The sequence below is a fragment of the Ranitomeya variabilis genome, unplaced genomic scaffold (assembly GCF_051348905.1).
Source record: "Ranitomeya variabilis isolate aRanVar5 unplaced genomic scaffold, aRanVar5.hap1 Scaffold_79, whole genome shotgun sequence".
Classification (NCBI taxonomy): Eukaryota; Metazoa; Chordata; class Amphibia; order Anura; family Dendrobatidae; genus Ranitomeya; species Ranitomeya variabilis.
Window position 1 is genome coordinate 348,954 of NW_027508200.1, and position 18,812 is coordinate 367,765.

Below are 18,812 nucleotides of genomic sequence, written 5' to 3' on the forward strand. Positions count from 1 at the left end.
TTGGAGAAGTAGCTGTTCCTATGGTGTGGTGTTATTTAAAGCCTGTAGCAAGCATATAGTATAGTCATTGCAATTGATCTCTGTGTTAAACTTGGTGCTGTGTTTATGTGCTGATGGTGGCTCTGGTGCTGTATTCATGTACTGATGATGGGTCTTGTGTTGAACTCGTATGCTGATGTAGTCATATGCTGATGGAAGTTCTGTTTCCGTAACCATGCACTGACGGCGGTTCTGGTGATGTATCAATGTAGCTGCTGCAATCTTTAACTTATTAGACTTGATATTAGGTCATGCTAGGGTCAGTATGCTGTGCTGAAAATACAGCTGTCTGAATGAGGCCATTATAGGTCAGCTGAGCAAGAGTTTGACAAAAGCTCCCAGACACTATAGACAGCTTTGCCATCATTAGGGCGGCTGCTCTTTCTCTCCCAAAAATGGCAGTTTTCTTCACAGTCTCACCTCCCTTGTCTGAAAGTGCCCAAACGAAAAAGGAGCCTGGCCAACAGTGGTTCATCTGATCAGTCACATACCACGTGTGCACTATATCGGACTGTGATGTCAGAGGTGACGACACAGCCAATCCTCGTTAGTATAGTGGTAAGTATCCCCGCCTGTCACGCGGGAGACCGGGGTTCGATTCCCCGACGGGGAGGCCCTCTTATATTCTTGAATTTGCTACGAGAAGCTGATCGAGATGGCAAAAAATTCATATTCAGGAGCTTTTGATATTTTATTGTTTGATTGTCACTTTACTGCCACCAAAAGTCACTACATGTGTGATAAATCCATCCCCCCCAAAACGGAATGATTGCGCTCATACCTATTACCAGTTCTTTCCGTAGGGGATAAACGCCACGCCCATGGCCGGTTAGCTCAGTTGGTTAGAGCGTGGTGCTAATAACGCCAAGGTCGCGGGTTCGATCCCCGTACGGGCCAAGTACAGCTTTTTAGAGGTCCCGTGCACTCGTTTCATCCCAGGTGGGTCGATGCAGATGCTGAAGCTTGTTTCTTTTTACTCCGCATTTTGTTCATAGTGTTTTCTGTGTAGAATTGCATGCCTAACTGATTTGGAGAAGTAGCTGTTCCTATGGTGTGGTGTTATTTAAAGCCTGTAGCAAGCATATAGTATAGTCATTGCAATTGATCTCTGTGTTAAACTTGGTGCTGTGTTTATGTGCTGATGGTGGCTCTGGTGCTGTATTCATGTACTGATGATGGGTCTTGTGTTGAACTCGTATGCTGATGTAGTCATATGCTGATGGAAGTTTCTGTTTCCGTAACCATGCACTGACGGCGGTTCTGGTGATGTATCAATGTAGCTGCTGCAATCTTTAACTTATTAGACTTGATATTAGGTCATGCTAGGGTCAGTATGCTGTGCTGAAAATACAGCTGTCTGAATGAGGCCATTATAGGTCAGCTGAGCAAGAGTTTGACAAAAGCTCCCAGACACTATAGACAGCTTTGCCATCATTAGGGCGGCTGCTCTTTCTCTCCCAAAAATGGCAGTTTTCTTCACAGTCTCACCTCCCTTGTCTGAAAGTGCCCAAACGAAAAAGGAGCCTGGCCAACAGTGGTTCATCTGATCAGTCACATACCACGTGTGCACTTTATCGGACTGTGATGTCAGAGGTGACGACACAGCCAATCCTCGTTAGTATAGTGGTAAGTATCCCCGCCTGTCACGCGGGAGACCGGGGTTCGATTCCCCGACGGGGAGGCCTCTTATATTCTTGAATTTGCTACGAGAAGCTGATCGAGATGGCAAAAAATTCATATTCAGGAGCTTTTGATATTTTATTGTTTGATTGTCACTTTACTGCCACCAAAAGTCACTACATGTGTGATAAATCCATCCCCCCCAAAACGGAATGATTGCGCTCATACCTATTACCAGTTCTTTCCGTAGGGGATAAACGCCACGCCCATGGCCGGTTAGCTCAGTTGGTTAGAGCGTGGTGCTAATAACGCCAAGGTCGCGGGTTCGATCCCCGTACGGGCCAAGTACAGCTTTTTAGAGGTCCCGTGCACTCGTTTCATCCCAGGTGGGTCGATGCAGATGCTGAAGCTTGTTTCTTTTTACTCCGCATTTTGTTCATAGTGTTTTCTGTGTAGAATTGCATGCCTAACTGATTTGGAGAAGTAGCTGTTCCTATGGTGTGGTGTTATTTAAAGCCTGTAGCAAGCATATAGTATAGTCATTGCAATTGATCTCTGTGTTAAACTTGGTGCTGTGTTTATGTGCTGATGGTGGCTCTGGTGCTGTATTCATGTACTGATGATGGGTCTTGTGTTGAACTCGTATGCTGATGTAGTCATATGCTGATGGAAGTTCTGTTTCCGTAACCATGCACTGACGGCGGTTCTGGTGATGTATCAATGTAGCTGCTGCAATCTTTAACTTATTAGACTTGATATTAGGTCATGCTAGGGTCAGTATGCTGTGCTGAAAATACAGCTGTCTGAATGAGGCCATTATAGGTCAGCTGAGCAAGAGTTTGACAAAAGCTCCCAGACACTATAGACAGCTTTGCCATCATTAGGGCGGCTGCTCTTTCTCTCCCAAAAATGGCAGTTTTCTTCACAGTCTCACCTCCCTTGTCTGAAAGTGCCCAAACGAAAAAGGAGCCTGGCCAACAGTGGTTCATCTGATCAGTCACATACCACGTGTGCACTTTATCGGACTGTGATGTCAGAGGTGACGACACAGCCAATCCTCGTTAGTATAGTGGTAAGTATCCCCGCCTGTCACGCGGGAGACCGGGGTTCGATTCCCCGACGGGGAGGCCTCTTATATTCTTGAATTTGCTACGAGAAGCTGATCGAGATGGCAAAAAATTCATATTCAGGAGCTTTTGATATTTTATTGTTTGATTGTCACTTTACTGCCACCAAAAGTCACTACATGTGTGATAAATCCATCCCCCCCAAAACGGAATGATTGCGCTCATACCTATTACCAGTTCTTTCCGTAGGGGATAAACGCCACGCCCATGGCCGGTTAGCTCAGTTGGTTAGAGCGTGGTGCTAATAACGCCAAGGTCGCGGGTTCGATCCCCGTACGGGCCAAGTACAGCTTTTTAGAGGTCCCGTGCACTCGTTTCATCCCAGGTGGGTCGATGCAGATGCTGAAGCTTGTTTCTTTTTACTCCGCATTTTGTTCATAGTGTTTTCTGTGTAGAATTGCATGCCTAACTGATTTGGAGAAGTAGCTGTTCCTATGGTGTGGTGTTATTTAAAGCCTGTAGCAAGCATATAGTATAGTCATTGCAATTGATCTCTGTGTTAAACTTGGTGCTGTGTTTATGTGCTGATGGTGGCTCTGGTGCTGTATTCATGTACTGATGATGGGTCTTGTGTTGAACTCGTATGCTGATGTAGTCATATGCTGATGGAAGTTCTGTTTCCGTAACCATGCACTGACGGCGGTTCTGGTGATGTATCAATGTAGCTGCTGCAATCTTTAACTTATTAGACTTGATATTAGGTCATGCTAGGGTCAGTATGCTGTGCTGAAAATACAGCTGTCTGAATGAGGCCATTATAGGTCAGCTGAGCAAGAGTTTGACAAAAGCTCCCAGACACTATAGACAGCTTTGCCATCATTAGGGCGGCTGCTCTTTCTCTCCCAAAAATGGCAGTTTTCTTCACAGTCTCACCTCCCTTGTCTGAAAGTGCCCAAACGAAAAAGGAGCCTGGCCAACAGTGGTTCATCTGATCAGTCACATACCACGTGTGCACTTTATCGGACTGTGATGTCAGAGGTGACGACACAGCCAATCCTCGTTAGTATAGTGGTAAGTATCCCCGCCTGTCACGCGGGAGACCGGGGTTCGATTCCCGACGGGGAGGCCTCTTATATTCTTGAATTTGCTACGAGAAGCTGATCGAGATGGCAAAAAATTCATATTCAGGAGCTTTTGATATTTTATTGTTTGATTGTCACTTTACTGCCACCAAAAGTCACTACATGTGTGATAAATCCATCCCCCCCAAAACGGAATGATTGCGCTCATACCTATTACCAGTTCTTTCCGTAGGGGATAAACGCCACGCCCATGGCCGGTTAGCTCAGTTGGTTAGAGCGTGGTGCTAATAACGCCAAGGTCGCGGGTTCGATCCCCGTACGGGCCAAGTACAGCTTTTTAGAGGTCCCGTGCACTCGTTTCATCCCAGGTGGGTCGATGCAGATGCTGAAGCTTGTTTCTTTTTACTCCGCATTTTGTTCATAGTGTTTTCTGTGTAGAATTGCATGCCTAACTGATTTGGAGAAGTAGCTGTTCCTATGGTGTGGTGTTATTTAAAGCCTGTAGCAAGCATATAGTATAGTCATTGCAATTGATCTCTGTGTTAAACTTGGTGCTGTGTTTATGTGCTGATGGTGGCTCTGGTGCTGTATTCATGTACTGATGATGGGTCTTGTGTTGAACTCGTATGCTGATGTAGTCATATGCTGATGGAAGTTCTGTTTCCGTAACCATGCACTGACGGCGGTTCTGGTGATGTATCAATGTAGCTGCTGCAATCTTTAACTTATTAGACTTGATATTAGGTCATGCTAGGGTCAGTATGCTGTGCTGAAAATACAGCTGTCTGAATGAGGCCATTATAGGTCAGCTGAGCAAGAGTTTGACAAAAGCTCCCAGACACTATAGACAGCTTTGCCATCATTAGGGCGGCTGCTCTTTCTCTCCCAAAAATGGCAGTTTTCTTCACAGTCTCACCTCCCTTGTCTGAAAGTGCCCAAACGAAAAAGGAGCCTGGCCAACAGTGGTTCATCTGATCAGTCACATACCACGTGTGCACTATATCGGACTGTGATGTCAGAGGTGACGACACAGCCAATCCTCATTAGTATAGTGGTAAGTATCCCCGCCTGTCACGCGGGAGACCGGGGTTCGATTCCCCGACGGGGAGGCCTCTTATATTCTTGAATTTGCTACGAGAAGCTGATCGAGATGGCAAAAAATTCATATTCAGGAGCTTTTGATATTTTATTGTTTGATTGTCACTTTACTGCCACCAAAAGTCACTACATGTGTGATAAATCCATCCCCCCCAAAACGGAATGATTGCGCTCATACCTATTACCAGTTCTTTCCGTAGGGGATAAACGCCACGCCCATGGCCGGTTAGCTCAGTTGGTTAGAGCGTGGTGCTAATAACGCCAAGGTCGCGGGTTCGATCCCCGTACGGGCCAAGTACAGCTTTTTAGAGGTCCCGTGCACTCGTTTCATCCCAGGTGGGTCGATGCAGATGCTGAAGCTTGTTTCTTTTTACTCCGCATTTTGTTCATAGTGTTTTCTGTGTAGAATTGCATGCCTAACTGATTTGGAGAAGTAGCTGTTCCTATGGTGTGGTGTTATTTAAAGCCTGTAGCAAGCATATAGTATAGTCATTGCAATTGATCTCTGTGTTAAACTTGGTGCTGTGTTTATGTGCTGATGGTGGCTCTGGTGCTGTATTCATGTACTGATGATGGGTCTTGTGTTGAACTCGTATGCTGATGTAGTCATATGCTGATGGAAGTTCTGTTTCCGTAACCATGCACTGACGGCGGTTCTGGTGATGTATCAATGTAGCTGCTGCAATCTTTAACTTATTAGACTTGATATTAGGTCATGCTAGGGTCAGTATGCTGTGCTGAAAATACAGCTGTCTGAATGAGGCCATTATAGGTCAGCTGAGCAAGAGTTTGACAAAAGCTCCCAGACACTATAGACAGCTTTGCCATCATTAGGGCGGCTGCTCTTTCTCTCCCAAAAATGGCAGTTTTCTTCACAGTCTCACCTCCCTTGTCTGAAAGTGCCCAAACGAAAAAGGAGCCTGGCCAACAGTGGTTCATCTGATCAGTCACATACCACGTGTGCACTTTATCGGACTGTGATGTCAGAGGTGACGACACAGCCAATCCTCGTTAGTATAGTGGTAAGTATCCCCGCCTGTCACGCGGGAGACCGGGGTTCGATTCCCCGACGGGGAGGCCTCTTATATTCTTGAATTTGCTACGAGAAGCTGATCGAGATGGCAAAAAATTCATATTCAGGAGCTTTTGATATTTTATTGTTTGATTGTCACTTTACTGCCACCAAAAGTCACTACATGTGTGATAAATCCATCCCCCCCAAAACGGAATGATTGCGCTCATACCTATTACCAGTTCTTTCCGTAGGGGATAAACGCCACGCCCATGGCCGGTTAGCTCAGTTGGTTAGAGCGTGGTGCTAATAACGCCAAGGTCGCGGGTTCGATCCCCGTACGGGCCAAGTACAGCTTTTTAGAGGTCCCGTGCACTCGTTTCATCCCAGGTGGGTCGATGCAGATGCTGAAGCTTGTTTCTTTTTACTCCGCATTTTGTTCATAGTGTTTTCTGTGTAGAATTGCATGCCTAACTGATTTGGAGAAGTAGCTGTTCCTATGGTGTGGTGTTATTTAAAGCCTGTAGCAAGCATATAGTATAGTCATTGCAATTGATCTCTGTGTTAAACTTGGTGCTGTGTTTATGTGCTGATGGTGGCTCTGGTGCTGTATTCATGTACTGATGATGGGTCTTGTGTTGAACTCGTATGCTGATGTAGTCATATGCTGATGGAAGTTCTGTTTCCGTAACCATGCACTGACGGCGGTTCTGGTGATGTATCAATGTAGCTGCTGCAATCTTTAACTTATTAGACTTGATATTAGGTCATGCTAGGGTCAGTATGCTGTGCTGAAAATACAGCTGTCTGAATGAGGCCATTATAGGTCAGCTGAGCAAGAGTTTGACAAAAGCTCCCAGACACTATAGACAGCTTTGCCATCATTAGGGCGGCTGCTCTTTCTCTCCCAAAAATGGCAGTTTTCTTCACAGTCTCACCTCCCTTGTCTGAAAGTGCCCAAACGAAAAAGGAGCCTGGCCAACAGTGGTTCATCTGATCAGTCACATACCACGTGTGCACTTTATCGGACTGTGATGTCAGAGGTGACGACACAGCCAATCCTCGTTAGTATAGTGGTAAGTATCCCCGCCTGTCACGCGGGAGACCGGGGTTCGATTCCCCGACGGGGAGGCCTCTTATATTCTTGAATTTGCTACGAGAAGCTGATCGAGATGGCAAAAAATTCATATTCAGGAGCTTTTGATATTTTATTGTTTGATTGTCACTTTACTGCCACCAAAAGTCACTACATGTGTGATAAATCCATCCCCCCCAAAACGGAATGATTGCGCTCATACCTATTACCAGTTCTTTCCGTAGGGGATAAACGCCACGCCCATGGCCGGTTAGCTCAGTTGGTTAGAGCGTGGTGCTAATAACGCCAAGGTCGCGGGTTCGATCCCCGTACGGGCCAAGTACAGCTTTTTAGAGGTCCCGTGCACTCGTTTCATCCCAGGTGGGTCGATGCAGATGCTGAAGCTTGTTTCTTTTTACTCCGCATTTTGTTCATAGTGTTTTCTGTGTAGAATTGCATGCCTAACTGATTTGGAGAAGTAGCTGTTCCTATGGTGTGGTGTTATTTAAAGCCTGTAGCAAGCATATAGTATATAGTCATTGCAATTGATCTCTGTGTTAAACTTGGTGCTGTGTTTATGTGCTGATGGTGGCTCTGGTGCTGTATTCATGTACTGATGATGGGTCTTGTGTTGAACTCGTATGCTGATGTAGTCATATGCTGATGGAAGTTCTGTTTCCGTAACCATGCACTGACGGCGGTTCTGGTGATGTATCAATGTAGCTGCTGCAATCTTTAACTTATTAGACTTGATATTAGGTCATGCTAGGGTCAGTATGCTGTGCTGAAAATACAGCTGTCTGAATGAGGCCATTATAGGTCAGCTGAGCAAGAGTTTGACAAAAGCTCCCAGACACTATAGACAGCTTTGCCATCATTAGGGCGGCTGCTCTTTCTCTCCCAAAAATGGCAGTTTTCTTCACAGTCTCACCTCCCTTGTCTGAAAGTGCCCAAACGAAAAAGGAGCCTGGCCAACAGTGGTTCATCTGATCAGTCACATACCACGTGTGCACTTTATCGGACTGTGATGTCAGAGGTGACGACACAGCCAATCCTCGTTAGTATAGTGGTAAGTATCCCCGCCTGTCACGCGGGAGACCGGGGTTCGATTCCCCGATGGGGAGGCCTCTTATATTCTTGAATTTGCTACGAGAAGCTGATCGAGATGGCAAAAAATTCATATTCAGGAGCTTTTGATATTTTATTGTTTGATTGTCACTTTACTGCCACCAAAAGTCACTACATGTGTGATAAATCCATCCCCCCCAAAACGGAATGATTGCGCTCATACCTATTACCAGTTCTTTCCGTAGGGGATAAACGCCACGCCCATGGCCGGTTAGCTCAGTTGGTTAGAGCGTGGTGCTAATAACGCCAAGGTCGCGGGTTCGATCCCCGTACGGGCCAAGTACAGCTTTTTAGAGGTCCCGTGCACTCGTTTCATCCCAGGTGGGTCGATGCAGATGCTGAAGCTTGTTTCTTTTTACTCCGCATTTTGTTCATAGTGTTTTCTGTGTAGAATTGCATGCCTAACTGATTTGGAGAAGTAGCTGTTCCTATGGTGTGGTGTTATTTAAAGCCTGTAGCAAGCATATAGTATAGTCATTGCAATTGATCTCTGTGTTAAACTTGGTGCTGTGTTTATGTGCTGATGGTGGCTCTGGTGCTGTATTCATGTACTGATGATGGGTCTTGTGTTGAACTCGTATGCTGATGTAGTCATATGCTGATGGAAGTTCTGTTTCCGTAACCATGCACTGACGGCGGTTCTGGTGATGTATCAATGTAGCTGCTGCAATCTTTAACTTATTAGACTTGATATTAGGTCATGCTAGGGTCAGTATGCTGTGCTGAAAATACAGCTGTCTGAATGAGGCCATTATAGGTCAGCTGAGCAAGAGTTTGACAAAAGCTCCCAGACACTATAGACAGCTTTGCCATCATTAGGGCGGCTGCTCTTTCTCTCCCAAAAATGGCAGTTTTCTTCACAGTCTCACCTCCCTTGTCTGAAAGTGCCCAAACGAAAAAGGAGCCTGGCCAACAGTGGTTCATCTGATCAGTCACATACCACGTGTGCACTTTATCGGACTGTGATGTCAGAGGTGACGACACAGCCAATCCTCGTTAGTATAGTGGTAAGTATCCCCGCCTGTCACGCGGGAGACCGGGGTTCGATTCCCCGACGGGGAGGCCTCTTATATTCTTGAATTTGCTACGAGAAGCTGATCGAGATGGCAAAAAATTCATATTCAGGAGCTTTTGATATTTTATTGTTTGATTGTCACTTTACTGCCACCAAAAGTCACTACATGTGTGATAAATCCATCCCCCCCAAAACGGAATGATTGCGCTCATACCTATTACCAGTTCTTTCCGTAGGGGATAAACGCCACGCCCATGGCCGGTTAGCTCAGTTGGTTAGAGCGTGGTGCTAATAACGCCAAGGTCGCGGGTTCGATCCCCGTACGGGCCAAGTACAGCTTTTTAGAGGTCCCGTGCACTCGTTTCATCCCAGGTGGGTCGATGCAGATGCTGAAGCTTGTTTCTTTTTACTCCGCATTTTGTTCATAGTGTTTTCTGTGTAGAATTGCATGCCTAACTGATTTGGAGAAGTAGCTGTTCCTATGGTGTGGTGTTATTTAAAGCCTGTAGCAAGCATATAGTATAGTCATTGCAATTGATCTCTGTGTTAAACTTGGTGCTGTGTTTATGTGCTGATGGTGGCTCTGGTGCTGTATTCATGTACTGATGATGGGTCTTGTGTTGAACTCGTATGCTGATGTAGTCATATGCTGATGGAAGTTCTGTTTCCGTAACCATGCACTGACGGCGGTTCTGGTGATGTATCAATGTAGCTGCTGCAATCTTTAACTTATTAGACTTGATATTAGGTCATGCTAGGGTCAGTATGCTGTGCTGAAAATACAGCTGTCTGAATGAGGCCATTATAGGTCAGCTGAGCAAGAGTTTGACAAAAGCTCCCAGACACTATAGACAGCTTTGCCATCATTAGGGCGGCTGCTCTTTCTCTCCCAAAAATGGCAGTTTTCTTCACAGTCTCACCTCCCTTGTCTGAAAGTGCCCAAACGAAAAAGGAGCCTGGCCAACAGTGGTTCATCTGATCAGTCACATACCACGTGTGCACTTTATCGGACTGTGATGTCAGAGGTGACGACACAGCCAATCCTCGTTAGTATAGTGGTAAGTATCCCCGCCTGTCACGCGGGAGACCGGGGTTCGATTCCCCGACGGGGAGGCCTCTTATATTCTTGAATTTGCTACGAGAAGCTGATCGAGATGGCAAAAAATTCATATTCAGGAGCTTTTGATATTTTATTGTTTGATTGTCACTTTACTGCCACCAAAAGTCACTACATGTGTGATAAATCCATCCCCCCCAAAACGGAATGATTGCGCTCATACCTATTACCAGTTCTTTCCGTAGGGGATAAACGCCACGCCCATGGCCGGTTAGCTCAGTTGGTTAGAGCGTGGTGCTAATAACGCCAAGGTCGCGGGTTCGATCCCCGTACGGGCCAAGTACAGCTTTTTAGAGGTCCCGTGCACTCGTTTCATCCCAGGTGGGTCGATGCAGATGCTGAAGCTTGTTTCTTTTTACTCCGCATTTTGTTCATAGTGTTTTCTGTGTAGAATTGCATGCCTAACTGATTTGGAGAAGTAGCTGTTCCTATGGTGTGGTGTTATTTAAAGCCTGTAGCAAGCATATAGTATAGTCATTGCAATTGATCTCTGTGTTAAACTTGGTGCTGTGTTTATGTGCTGATGGTGGCTCTGGTGCTGTATTCATGTACTGATGATGGGTCTTGTGTTGAACTCGTATGCTGATGTAGTCATATGCTGATGGAAGTTCTGTTTCCGTAACCATGCACTGACGGCGGTTCTGGTGATGTATCAATGTAGCTGCTGCAATCTTTAACTTATTAGACTTGATATTAGGTCATGCTAGGGTCAGTATGCTGTGCTGAAAATACAGCTGTCTGAATGAGGCCATTATAGGTCAGCTGAGCAAGAGTTTGACAAAAGCTCCCAGACACTATAGACAGCTTTGCCATCATTAGGGCGGCTGCTCTTTCTCTCCCAAAAATGGCAGTTTTCTTCACAGTCTCACCTCCCTTGTCTGAAAGTGCCCAAACGAAAAAGGAGCCTGGCCAACAGTGGTTCATCTGATCAGTCACATACCACGTGTGCACTTTATCGGACTGTGATGTCAGAGGTGACGACACAGCCAATCCTCGTTAGTATAGTGGTAAGTATCCCCGCCTGTCACGCGGGAGACCGGGGTTCGATTCCCCGACGGGGAGGCCTCTTATATTCTTGAATTTGCTACGAGAAGCTGATCGAGATGGCAAAAAATTCATATTCAGGAGCTTTTGATATTTTATTGTTTGATTGTCACTTTACTGCCACCAAAAGTCACTACATGTGTGATAAATCCATCCCCCCCAAAACGGAATGATTGCGCTCATACCTATTACCAGTTCTTTCCGTAGGGGATAAACGCCACGCCCATGGCCGGTTAGCTCAGTTGGTTAGAGCGTGGTGCTAATAACGCCAAGGTCGCGGGTTCGATCCCCGTACGGGCCAAGTACAGCTTTTTAGAGGTCCCGTGCACTCGTTTCATCCCAGGTGGGTCGATGCAGATGCTGAAGCTTGTTTCTTTTTACTCCGCATTTTGTTCATAGTGTTTTCTGTGTAGAATTGCATGCCTAAACTGATTTGAGAAGTAGCTGTTCCTATGGTGTGGTGTTATTTAAAGCCTGTAGCAAGCATATAGTATAGTCATTGCAATTGATCTCTGTGTTAAACTTGGTGCTGTGTTTATGTGCTGATGGTGGCTCTGGTGCTGTATTCATGTACTGATGATGGGTCTTGTGTTGAACTCGTATGCTGATGTAGTCATATGCTGATGGAAGTTCTGTTTCCGTAACCATGCACTGACGGCGGTTCTGGTGATGTATCAATGTAGCTGCTGCAATCTTTAACTTATTAGACTTGATATTAGGTCATGCTAGGGTCAGTATGCTGTGCTGAAAATACAGCTGTCTGAATGAGGCCATTATAGGTCAGCTGAGCAAGAGTTTGACAAAAGCTCCCAGACACTATAGACAGCTTTGCCATCATTAGGGCGGCTGCTCTTTCTCTCCCAAAAATGGCAGTTTCTTCACAGTCTCACCTCCCTTGTCTGAAAGTGCCCAAACGAAAAAGGAGCCTGGCCAACAGTGGTTCATCTGATCAGTCACATACCACGTGTGCACTTTATCGGACTGTGATGTCAGAGGTGACGACACAGCCAATCCTCGTTAGTATAGTGGTAAGTATCCCCGCCTGTCACGCGGGAGACCGGGGCTCGATTCCCCGACGGGGAGGCCTCTTATATTCTTGAATTTGCTACGAGAAGCTGATCGAGATGGCAAAAAATTCATATTCAGGAGCTTTTGATATTTTATTGTTTGATTGTCACTTTACTGCCACCAAAAGTCACTACATGTGTGATAAATCCATCCCCCCCAAAACGGAATGATTGCGCTCATACCTATTACCAGTTCTTTCCGTAGGGGATAAACGCCACGCCCATGGCCGGTTAGCTCAGTTGGTTAGAGCGTGGTGCTAATAACGCCAAGGTCGCGGGTTCGATCCCCGTACGGGCCAAGTACAGCTTTTTAGAGGTCCCGTGCACTCGTTTCATCCCAGGTGGGTCGATGCAGATGCTGAAGCTTGTTTCTTTTTACTCCGCATTTTGTTCATAGTGTTTTCTGTGTAGAATTGCATGCCTAACTGATTTGGAGAAGTAGCTGTTCCTATGGTGTGGTGTTATTTAAAGCCTGTAGCAAGCATATAGTATAGTCATTGCAATTGATCTCTGTGTTAAACTTGGTGCTGTGTTTATGTGCTGATGGTGGCTCTGGTGCTGTATTCATGTACTGATGATGGGTCTTGTGTTGAACTCGTATGCTGATGTAGTCATATGCTGATGGAAGTTCTGTTTCCGTAACCATGCACTGACGGCGGTTCTGGTGATGTATCAATGTAGCTGCTGCAATCTTTAACTTATTAGACTTGATATTAGGTCATGCTAGGGTCAGTATGCTGTGCTGAAAATACAGCTGTCTGAATGAGGCCATTATAGGTCAGCTGAGCAAGAGTTTGACAAAAGCTCCCAGACACTATAGACAGCTTTGCCATCATTAGGGCGGCTGCTCTTTCTCTCCCAAAAATGGCAGTTTTCTTCACAGTCTCACCTCCCTTGTCTGAAAGTGCCCAAACGAAAAAGGAGCCTGGCCAACAGTGGTTCATCTGATCAGTCACATACCACGTGTGCACTTTATCGGACTGTGATGTCAGAGGTGACGACACAGCCAATCCTCGTTAGTATAGTGGTAAGTATCCCCGCCTGTCACGCGGGAGACCGGGGTTCGATTCCCCGACGGGGAGGCCTCTTATATTCTTGAATTTGCTACGAGAAGCTGATCGAGATGGCAAAAAATTCATATTCAGGAGCTTTTGATATTTTATTGTTTGATTGTCACTTTACTGCCACCAAAAGTCACTACATGTGTGATAAATCCATCCCCCCCAAAACGGAATGATTGCGCTCATACCTATTACCAGTTCTTTCCGTAGGGGATAAACGCCACGCCCATGGCCGGTTAGCTCAGTTGGTTAGAGCGTGGTGCTAATAACGCCAAGGTCGCGGGTTCGATCCCCGTACGGGCCAAGTACAGCTTTTTAGAGGTCCCGTGCACTCGTTTCATCCCAGGTGGGTCGATGCAGATGCTGAAGCTTGTTTCTTTTTACTCCGCATTTTGTTCATAGTGTTTTCTGTGTAGAATTGCATGCCTAACTGATTTGGAGAAGTAGCTGTTCCTATGGTGTGGTGTTATTTAAAGCCTGTAGCAAGCATATAGTATAGTCATTGCAATTGATCTCTGTGTTAAACTTGGTGCTGTGTTTATGTGCTGATGGTGGCTCTGGTGCTGTATTCATGTACTGATGATGGGTCTTGTGTTGAACTCGTATGCTGATGTAGTCATATGCTGATGGAAGTTCTGTTTCCGTAACCATGCACTGACGGCGGTTCTGGTGATGTATCAATGTAGCTGCTGCAATCTTTAACTTATTAGACTTGATATTAGGTCATGCTAGGGTCAGTATGCTGTGCTGAAAATACAGCTGTCTGAATGAGGCCATTATAGGTCAGCTGAGCAAGAGTTTGACAAAAGCTCCCAGACACTATAGACAGCTTTGCCATCATTAGGGCGGCTGCTCTTTCTCTCCCAAAAATGGCAGTTTTCTTCACAGTCTCACCTCCCTTGTCTGAAAGTGCCCAAACGAAAAAGGAGCCTGGCCAACAGTGGTTCATCTGATCAGTCACATACCACGTGTGCACTTTATCGGACTGTGATGTCAGAGGTGACGACACAGCCAATCCTCGTTAGTATAGTGGTAAGTATCCCCGCCTGTCACGCGGGAGACCGGGGCTCGATTCCCCGACGGGGAGGCCTCTTATATTCTTGAATTTGCTACGAGAAGCTGATCGAGATGGCAAAAAATTCATATTCAGGAGCTTTTGATATTTTATTGTTTGATTGTCACTTTACTGCCACCAAAAGTCACTACATGTGTGATAAATCCATCCCCCCCAAAACGGAATGATTGCGCTCATACCTATTACCAGTTCTTTCCGTAGGGGATAAACGCCACGCCCATGGCCGGTTAGCTCAGTTGGTTAGAGCGTGGTGCTAATAACGCCAAGGTCGCGGGTTCGATCCCCGTACGGGCCAAGTACAGCTTTTTAGAGGTCCCGTGCACTCGTTTCATCCCAGGTGGGTCGATGCAGATGCTGAAGCTTGTTTCTTTTTACTCCGCATTTTGTTCATAGTGTTTTCTGTGTAGAATTGCATGCCTAACTGATTTGGAGAAGTAGCTGTTCCTATGGTGTGGTGTTATTTAAAGCCTGTAGCAAGCATATAGTATAGTCATTGCAATTGATCTCTGTGTTAAACTTGGTGCTGTGTTTATGTGCTGATGGTGGCTCTGGTGCTGTATTCATGTACTGATGATGGGTCTTGTGTTGAACTCGTATGCTGATGTAGTCATATGCTGATGGAAGTTCTGTTTCCGTAACCATGCACTGACGGCGGTTCTGGTGATGTATCAATGTAGCTGCTGCAATCTTTAACTTATTAGACTTGATATTAGGTCATGCTAGGGTCAGTATGCTGTGCTGAAAATACAGCTGTCTGAATGAGGCCATTATAGGTCAGCTGAGCAAGAGTTTGACAAAAGCTCCCAGACACTATAGACAGCTTTGCCATCATTAGGGCGGCTGCTCTTTCTCTCCCAAAAATGGCAGTTTTCTTCACAGTCTCACCTCCCTTGTCTGAAAGTGCCCAAACGAAAAAGGAGCCTGGCCAACAGTGGTTCATCTGATCAGTCACATACCACGTGTGCACTTTATCGGACTGTGATGTCAGAGGTGACGACACAGCCAATCCTCGTTAGTATAGTGGTAAGTATCCCCACCTGTCACGCGGGAGACCGGGGTTCGATTCCCCGACGGGGAGGCCTCTTATATTCTTGAATTTGCTACGAGAAGCTGATCGAGATGGCAAAAAATTCATATTCAGGAGCTTTTGATATTTTATTGTTTGATTGTCACTTTACTGCCACCAAAAGTCACTACATGTGTGATAAATCCATCCCCCCCAAAACGGAATGATTGCGCTCATACCTATTACCAGTTCTTTCCGTAGGGGATAAACGCCACGCCCATGGCCGGTTAGCTCAGTTGGTTAGAGCGTGGTGCTAATAACGCCAAGGTCGCGGGTTCGATCCCCGTACGGGCCAAGTACAGCTTTTTAGAGGTCCCGTGCACTCGTTTCATCCCAGGTGGGTCGATGCAGATGCTGAAGCTTGTTTCTTTTTACTCCGCATTTTGTTCATAGTGTTTTCTGTGTAGAATTGCATGCCTAACTGATTTGGAGAAGTAGCTGTTCCTATGGTGTGGTGTTATTTAAAGCCTGTAGCAAGCATATAGTATAGTCATTGCAATTGATCTCTGTGTTAAACTTGGTGCTGTGTTTATGTGCTGATGGTGGCTCTGGTGCTGTATTCATGTACTGATGATGGGTCTTGTGTTGAACTCGTATGCTGATGTAGTCATATGCTGATGGAAGTTCTGTTTCCGTAACCATGCACTGACGGCGGTTCTGGTGATGTATCAATGTAGCTGCTGCAATCTTTAACTTATTAGACTTGATATTAGGTCATGCTAGGGTCAGTATGCTGTGCTGAAAATACAGCTGTCTGAATGAGGCCATTATAGGTCAGCTGAGCAAGAGTTTGACAAAAGCTCCCAGACACTATAGACAGCTTTGCCATCATTAGGGCGGCTGCTCTTTCTCTCCCAAAAATGGCAGTTTTCTTCACAGTCTCACCTCCCTTGTCTGAAAGTGCCCAAACGAAAAAGGAGCCTGGCCAACAGTGGTTCATCTGATCAGTCACATACCACGTGTGCACTTTATCGGACTGTGATGTCAGAGGTGACGACACAGCCAATCCTCGTTAGTATAGTGGTAAGTATCCCCGCCTGTCACGCGGGAGACCGGGGTTCGATTCCCCGATGGGGAGGCCTCTTATATTCTTGAATTTGCTACGAGAAGCTGATCGAGATGGCAAAAAATTCATATTCAGGAGCTTTTGATATTTTATTGTTTGATTGTCACTTTACTGCCACCAAAAGTCACTACATGTGTGATAAATCCATCCCCCCCAAAACGGAATGATTGCGCTCATACCTATTACCAGTTCTTTCCGTAGGGGATAAACGCCACGCCCATGGCCGGTTAGCTCAGTTGGTTAGAGCGTGGTGCTAATAACGCCAAGGTCGCGGGTTCGATCCCCGTACGGGCCAAGTACAGCTTTTTAGAGGTCCCGTGCACTCGTTTCATCCCAGGTGGGTCGATGCAGATGCTGAAGCTTGTTTCTTTTTACTCCGCATTTTGTTCATAGTGTTTTCTGTGTAGAATTGCATGCCTAACTGATTTGGAGAAGTAGCTGTTCCTATGGTGTGGTGTTATTTAAAGCCTGTAGCAAGCATATAGTATAGTCATTGCAATTGATCTCTGTGTTAAACTTGGTGCTGTGTTTATGTGCTGATGGTGGCTCTGGTGCTGTATTCATGTACTGATGATGGGTCTTGTGTTGAACTCGTATGCTGATGTAGTCATATGCTGATGGAAGTTCTGTTTCCGTAACCATGCACTGACGGCGGTTCTGGTGATGTATCAATGTAGCTGCTGCAATCTTTAACTTATTAGACTTGATATTAGGTCATGCTAGGGTCAGTATGCTGTGCTGAAAATACAGCTGTCTGAATGAGGCCATTATAGGTCAGCTGAGCAAGAGTTTGACAAAAGCTCCCAGACACTATAGACAGCTTTGCCATCATTAGGGCGGCTGCTCTTTCTCTCCCAAAAATGGCAGTTTTCTTCACAGTCTCACCTCCCTTGTCTGAAAGTGCCCAAACGAAAAAGGAGCCTGGCCAACAGTGGTTCATCTGATCAGTCACATACCACGTGTGCACTTTATCGGACTGTGATGTCAGAGGTGACGACACAGCCAATCCTCGTTAGTATAGTGGTAAGTATCCCCGCCTGTCACGCGGGAGACCGGGGTTCGATTCCCCGACGGGGAGGCCTCTTATATTCTTGAATTTGCTACGAGAAGCTGATCGAGATGGCAAAAAATTCATATTCAGGAGCTTTTGATATTTTATTGTTTGATTGTCACCAAAAGTCACTACATGTGTGATAAATCCATCCCCCCCAAAACGGAATGATTGCGCTCATACCTATTACCAGTTCTTTCCGTAGGGGATAAACGCCACGCCCATGGCCGGTTAGCTCAGTTGGTTAGAGCGTGGTGCTAATAACGCCAAGGTCGCGGGTTCGATCCCCGTACGGGCCAAGTACAGCTTTTTAGAGGTCCCGTGCACTCGTTTCATCCCAGGTGGGTCGATGCAGATGCTGAAGCTTGTTTCTTTTTACTCCGCATTTTGTTCATAGTGTTTTCTGTGTAGAATTGCATGCCTAACTGATTTGGAGAAGTAGCTGTTCCTATGGTGTGGTGTTATTTAAAGCCTGTAGCAAGCATATAGTATAGTCATTGCAATTGATCTCTGTGTTAAACTTGGTGCTGTGTTTATGTGCTGATGGTGGCTCTGGTGCTGTATTCATGTACTGATGATGGGTCTTGTGTTGAACTCGTATGCTGATGTAGTCATATGCTGATGGAAGTTCTGTTTCCGTAACCATGCACTGACGGCGGTTCTGGTGATGTATCAATGTAGCTGCTGCAATCTTTAACTTATTAGACTTGATATTAGGTCATGCTAGGGTCAGTATGCTGTGCTGAAAATACAGCTGTCTGAATGAGGCCATTATAGGTCAGCTGAGCAAGAGTTTGACAAAAGCTCCCAGACACTATAGACAGCTTTGCCATCATTAGGGCGGCTGCTCTTTCTCTCCCAAAAATGGCAGTTTTCTTCACAGTCTCACCTCCCTTGTCTGAAAGTGCCCAAACGAAAAAGGAGCCTGGCCAACAGTGGTTCATCTGATCAGTCACATACCACGTGTGCACTTTATCGGACTGTGATGTCAGAGGTGACGACACAGCCAATCCTCGTTAGTATAGTGGTAAGTATCCCCGCCTGTCACGCGGGAGACCGGGGTTCGATTCCCCGACGGGGAGGCCTCTTATATTCTTGAATTTGCTACGAGAAGCTGATCGAGATGGCA

General features: G+C 46.0%; 28 non-coding genes across 28 annotated transcripts; all 28 read left to right on the top strand.

The window, feature by feature from the left end:
• The first annotated feature begins 580 nt into the window (after window positions 1-580).
• Window positions 581-652, top strand: TRNAD-GUC (transfer RNA aspartic acid (anticodon GUC)). The gene has a single exon. It is a non-coding gene; the product is annotated as a tRNA-Asp (tRNA).
• Window positions 653-862: 210 nt separating this feature from the next.
• On the top strand, window positions 863-936 carry TRNAI-AAU (transfer RNA isoleucine (anticodon AAU)). The gene has a single exon. It is a non-coding gene; the product is annotated as a tRNA-Ile (tRNA).
• Window positions 937-1,648: 712 nt separating this feature from the next.
• On the top strand, window positions 1,649-1,720 carry TRNAD-GUC (transfer RNA aspartic acid (anticodon GUC)). Its single transcript has one exon. It is a non-coding gene; the product is annotated as a tRNA-Asp (tRNA).
• Window positions 1,721-1,929: 209 nt separating this feature from the next.
• On the top strand, window positions 1,930-2,003 carry TRNAI-AAU (transfer RNA isoleucine (anticodon AAU)). Its single transcript has one exon. It is a non-coding gene; the product is annotated as a tRNA-Ile (tRNA).
• Window positions 2,004-2,714: 711 nt separating this feature from the next.
• Window positions 2,715-2,786, top strand: TRNAD-GUC (transfer RNA aspartic acid (anticodon GUC)). The gene has a single exon. It is a non-coding gene; the product is annotated as a tRNA-Asp (tRNA).
• A 209-nt stretch (window positions 2,787-2,995) lies between these two features.
• On the top strand, window positions 2,996-3,069 carry TRNAI-AAU (transfer RNA isoleucine (anticodon AAU)). Its single transcript has one exon. It is a non-coding gene; the product is annotated as a tRNA-Ile (tRNA).
• A 991-nt stretch (window positions 3,070-4,060) lies between these two features.
• TRNAI-AAU (transfer RNA isoleucine (anticodon AAU)) lies at window positions 4,061-4,134 on the top strand. The gene has a single exon. It is a non-coding gene; the product is annotated as a tRNA-Ile (tRNA).
• A 992-nt stretch (window positions 4,135-5,126) lies between these two features.
• TRNAI-AAU (transfer RNA isoleucine (anticodon AAU)) lies at window positions 5,127-5,200 on the top strand. Its single transcript has one exon. It is a non-coding gene; the product is annotated as a tRNA-Ile (tRNA).
• A 711-nt stretch (window positions 5,201-5,911) lies between these two features.
• TRNAD-GUC (transfer RNA aspartic acid (anticodon GUC)) lies at window positions 5,912-5,983 on the top strand. Its single transcript has one exon. It is a non-coding gene; the product is annotated as a tRNA-Asp (tRNA).
• Window positions 5,984-6,192: 209 nt separating this feature from the next.
• Window positions 6,193-6,266, top strand: TRNAI-AAU (transfer RNA isoleucine (anticodon AAU)). The gene has a single exon. It is a non-coding gene; the product is annotated as a tRNA-Ile (tRNA).
• Window positions 6,267-6,977: 711 nt separating this feature from the next.
• Window positions 6,978-7,049, top strand: TRNAD-GUC (transfer RNA aspartic acid (anticodon GUC)). Its single transcript has one exon. It is a non-coding gene; the product is annotated as a tRNA-Asp (tRNA).
• Window positions 7,050-7,258: 209 nt separating this feature from the next.
• On the top strand, window positions 7,259-7,332 carry TRNAI-AAU (transfer RNA isoleucine (anticodon AAU)). The gene has a single exon. It is a non-coding gene; the product is annotated as a tRNA-Ile (tRNA).
• Window positions 7,333-8,326: 994 nt separating this feature from the next.
• Window positions 8,327-8,400, top strand: TRNAI-AAU (transfer RNA isoleucine (anticodon AAU)). Its single transcript has one exon. It is a non-coding gene; the product is annotated as a tRNA-Ile (tRNA).
• Window positions 8,401-9,111: 711 nt separating this feature from the next.
• On the top strand, window positions 9,112-9,183 carry TRNAD-GUC (transfer RNA aspartic acid (anticodon GUC)). Its single transcript has one exon. It is a non-coding gene; the product is annotated as a tRNA-Asp (tRNA).
• Window positions 9,184-9,392: 209 nt separating this feature from the next.
• Window positions 9,393-9,466, top strand: TRNAI-AAU (transfer RNA isoleucine (anticodon AAU)). The gene has a single exon. It is a non-coding gene; the product is annotated as a tRNA-Ile (tRNA).
• Window positions 9,467-10,177: 711 nt separating this feature from the next.
• Window positions 10,178-10,249, top strand: TRNAD-GUC (transfer RNA aspartic acid (anticodon GUC)). Its single transcript has one exon. It is a non-coding gene; the product is annotated as a tRNA-Asp (tRNA).
• A 209-nt stretch (window positions 10,250-10,458) lies between these two features.
• Window positions 10,459-10,532, top strand: TRNAI-AAU (transfer RNA isoleucine (anticodon AAU)). Its single transcript has one exon. It is a non-coding gene; the product is annotated as a tRNA-Ile (tRNA).
• A 711-nt stretch (window positions 10,533-11,243) lies between these two features.
• On the top strand, window positions 11,244-11,315 carry TRNAD-GUC (transfer RNA aspartic acid (anticodon GUC)). Its single transcript has one exon. It is a non-coding gene; the product is annotated as a tRNA-Asp (tRNA).
• Window positions 11,316-11,524: 209 nt separating this feature from the next.
• Window positions 11,525-11,598, top strand: TRNAI-AAU (transfer RNA isoleucine (anticodon AAU)). Its single transcript has one exon. It is a non-coding gene; the product is annotated as a tRNA-Ile (tRNA).
• A 991-nt stretch (window positions 11,599-12,589) lies between these two features.
• TRNAI-AAU (transfer RNA isoleucine (anticodon AAU)) lies at window positions 12,590-12,663 on the top strand. Its single transcript has one exon. It is a non-coding gene; the product is annotated as a tRNA-Ile (tRNA).
• A 711-nt stretch (window positions 12,664-13,374) lies between these two features.
• Window positions 13,375-13,446, top strand: TRNAD-GUC (transfer RNA aspartic acid (anticodon GUC)). The gene has a single exon. It is a non-coding gene; the product is annotated as a tRNA-Asp (tRNA).
• Window positions 13,447-13,655: 209 nt separating this feature from the next.
• TRNAI-AAU (transfer RNA isoleucine (anticodon AAU)) lies at window positions 13,656-13,729 on the top strand. The gene has a single exon. It is a non-coding gene; the product is annotated as a tRNA-Ile (tRNA).
• Window positions 13,730-14,721: 992 nt separating this feature from the next.
• Window positions 14,722-14,795, top strand: TRNAI-AAU (transfer RNA isoleucine (anticodon AAU)). Its single transcript has one exon. It is a non-coding gene; the product is annotated as a tRNA-Ile (tRNA).
• Window positions 14,796-15,787: 992 nt separating this feature from the next.
• TRNAI-AAU (transfer RNA isoleucine (anticodon AAU)) lies at window positions 15,788-15,861 on the top strand. The gene has a single exon. It is a non-coding gene; the product is annotated as a tRNA-Ile (tRNA).
• Window positions 15,862-16,853: 992 nt separating this feature from the next.
• Window positions 16,854-16,927, top strand: TRNAI-AAU (transfer RNA isoleucine (anticodon AAU)). Its single transcript has one exon. It is a non-coding gene; the product is annotated as a tRNA-Ile (tRNA).
• Window positions 16,928-17,638: 711 nt separating this feature from the next.
• TRNAD-GUC (transfer RNA aspartic acid (anticodon GUC)) lies at window positions 17,639-17,710 on the top strand. Its single transcript has one exon. It is a non-coding gene; the product is annotated as a tRNA-Asp (tRNA).
• A 198-nt stretch (window positions 17,711-17,908) lies between these two features.
• TRNAI-AAU (transfer RNA isoleucine (anticodon AAU)) lies at window positions 17,909-17,982 on the top strand. The gene has a single exon. It is a non-coding gene; the product is annotated as a tRNA-Ile (tRNA).
• Window positions 17,983-18,693: 711 nt separating this feature from the next.
• TRNAD-GUC (transfer RNA aspartic acid (anticodon GUC)) lies at window positions 18,694-18,765 on the top strand. The gene has a single exon. It is a non-coding gene; the product is annotated as a tRNA-Asp (tRNA).
• Window positions 18,766-18,812: the final 47 nt, after the last annotated feature.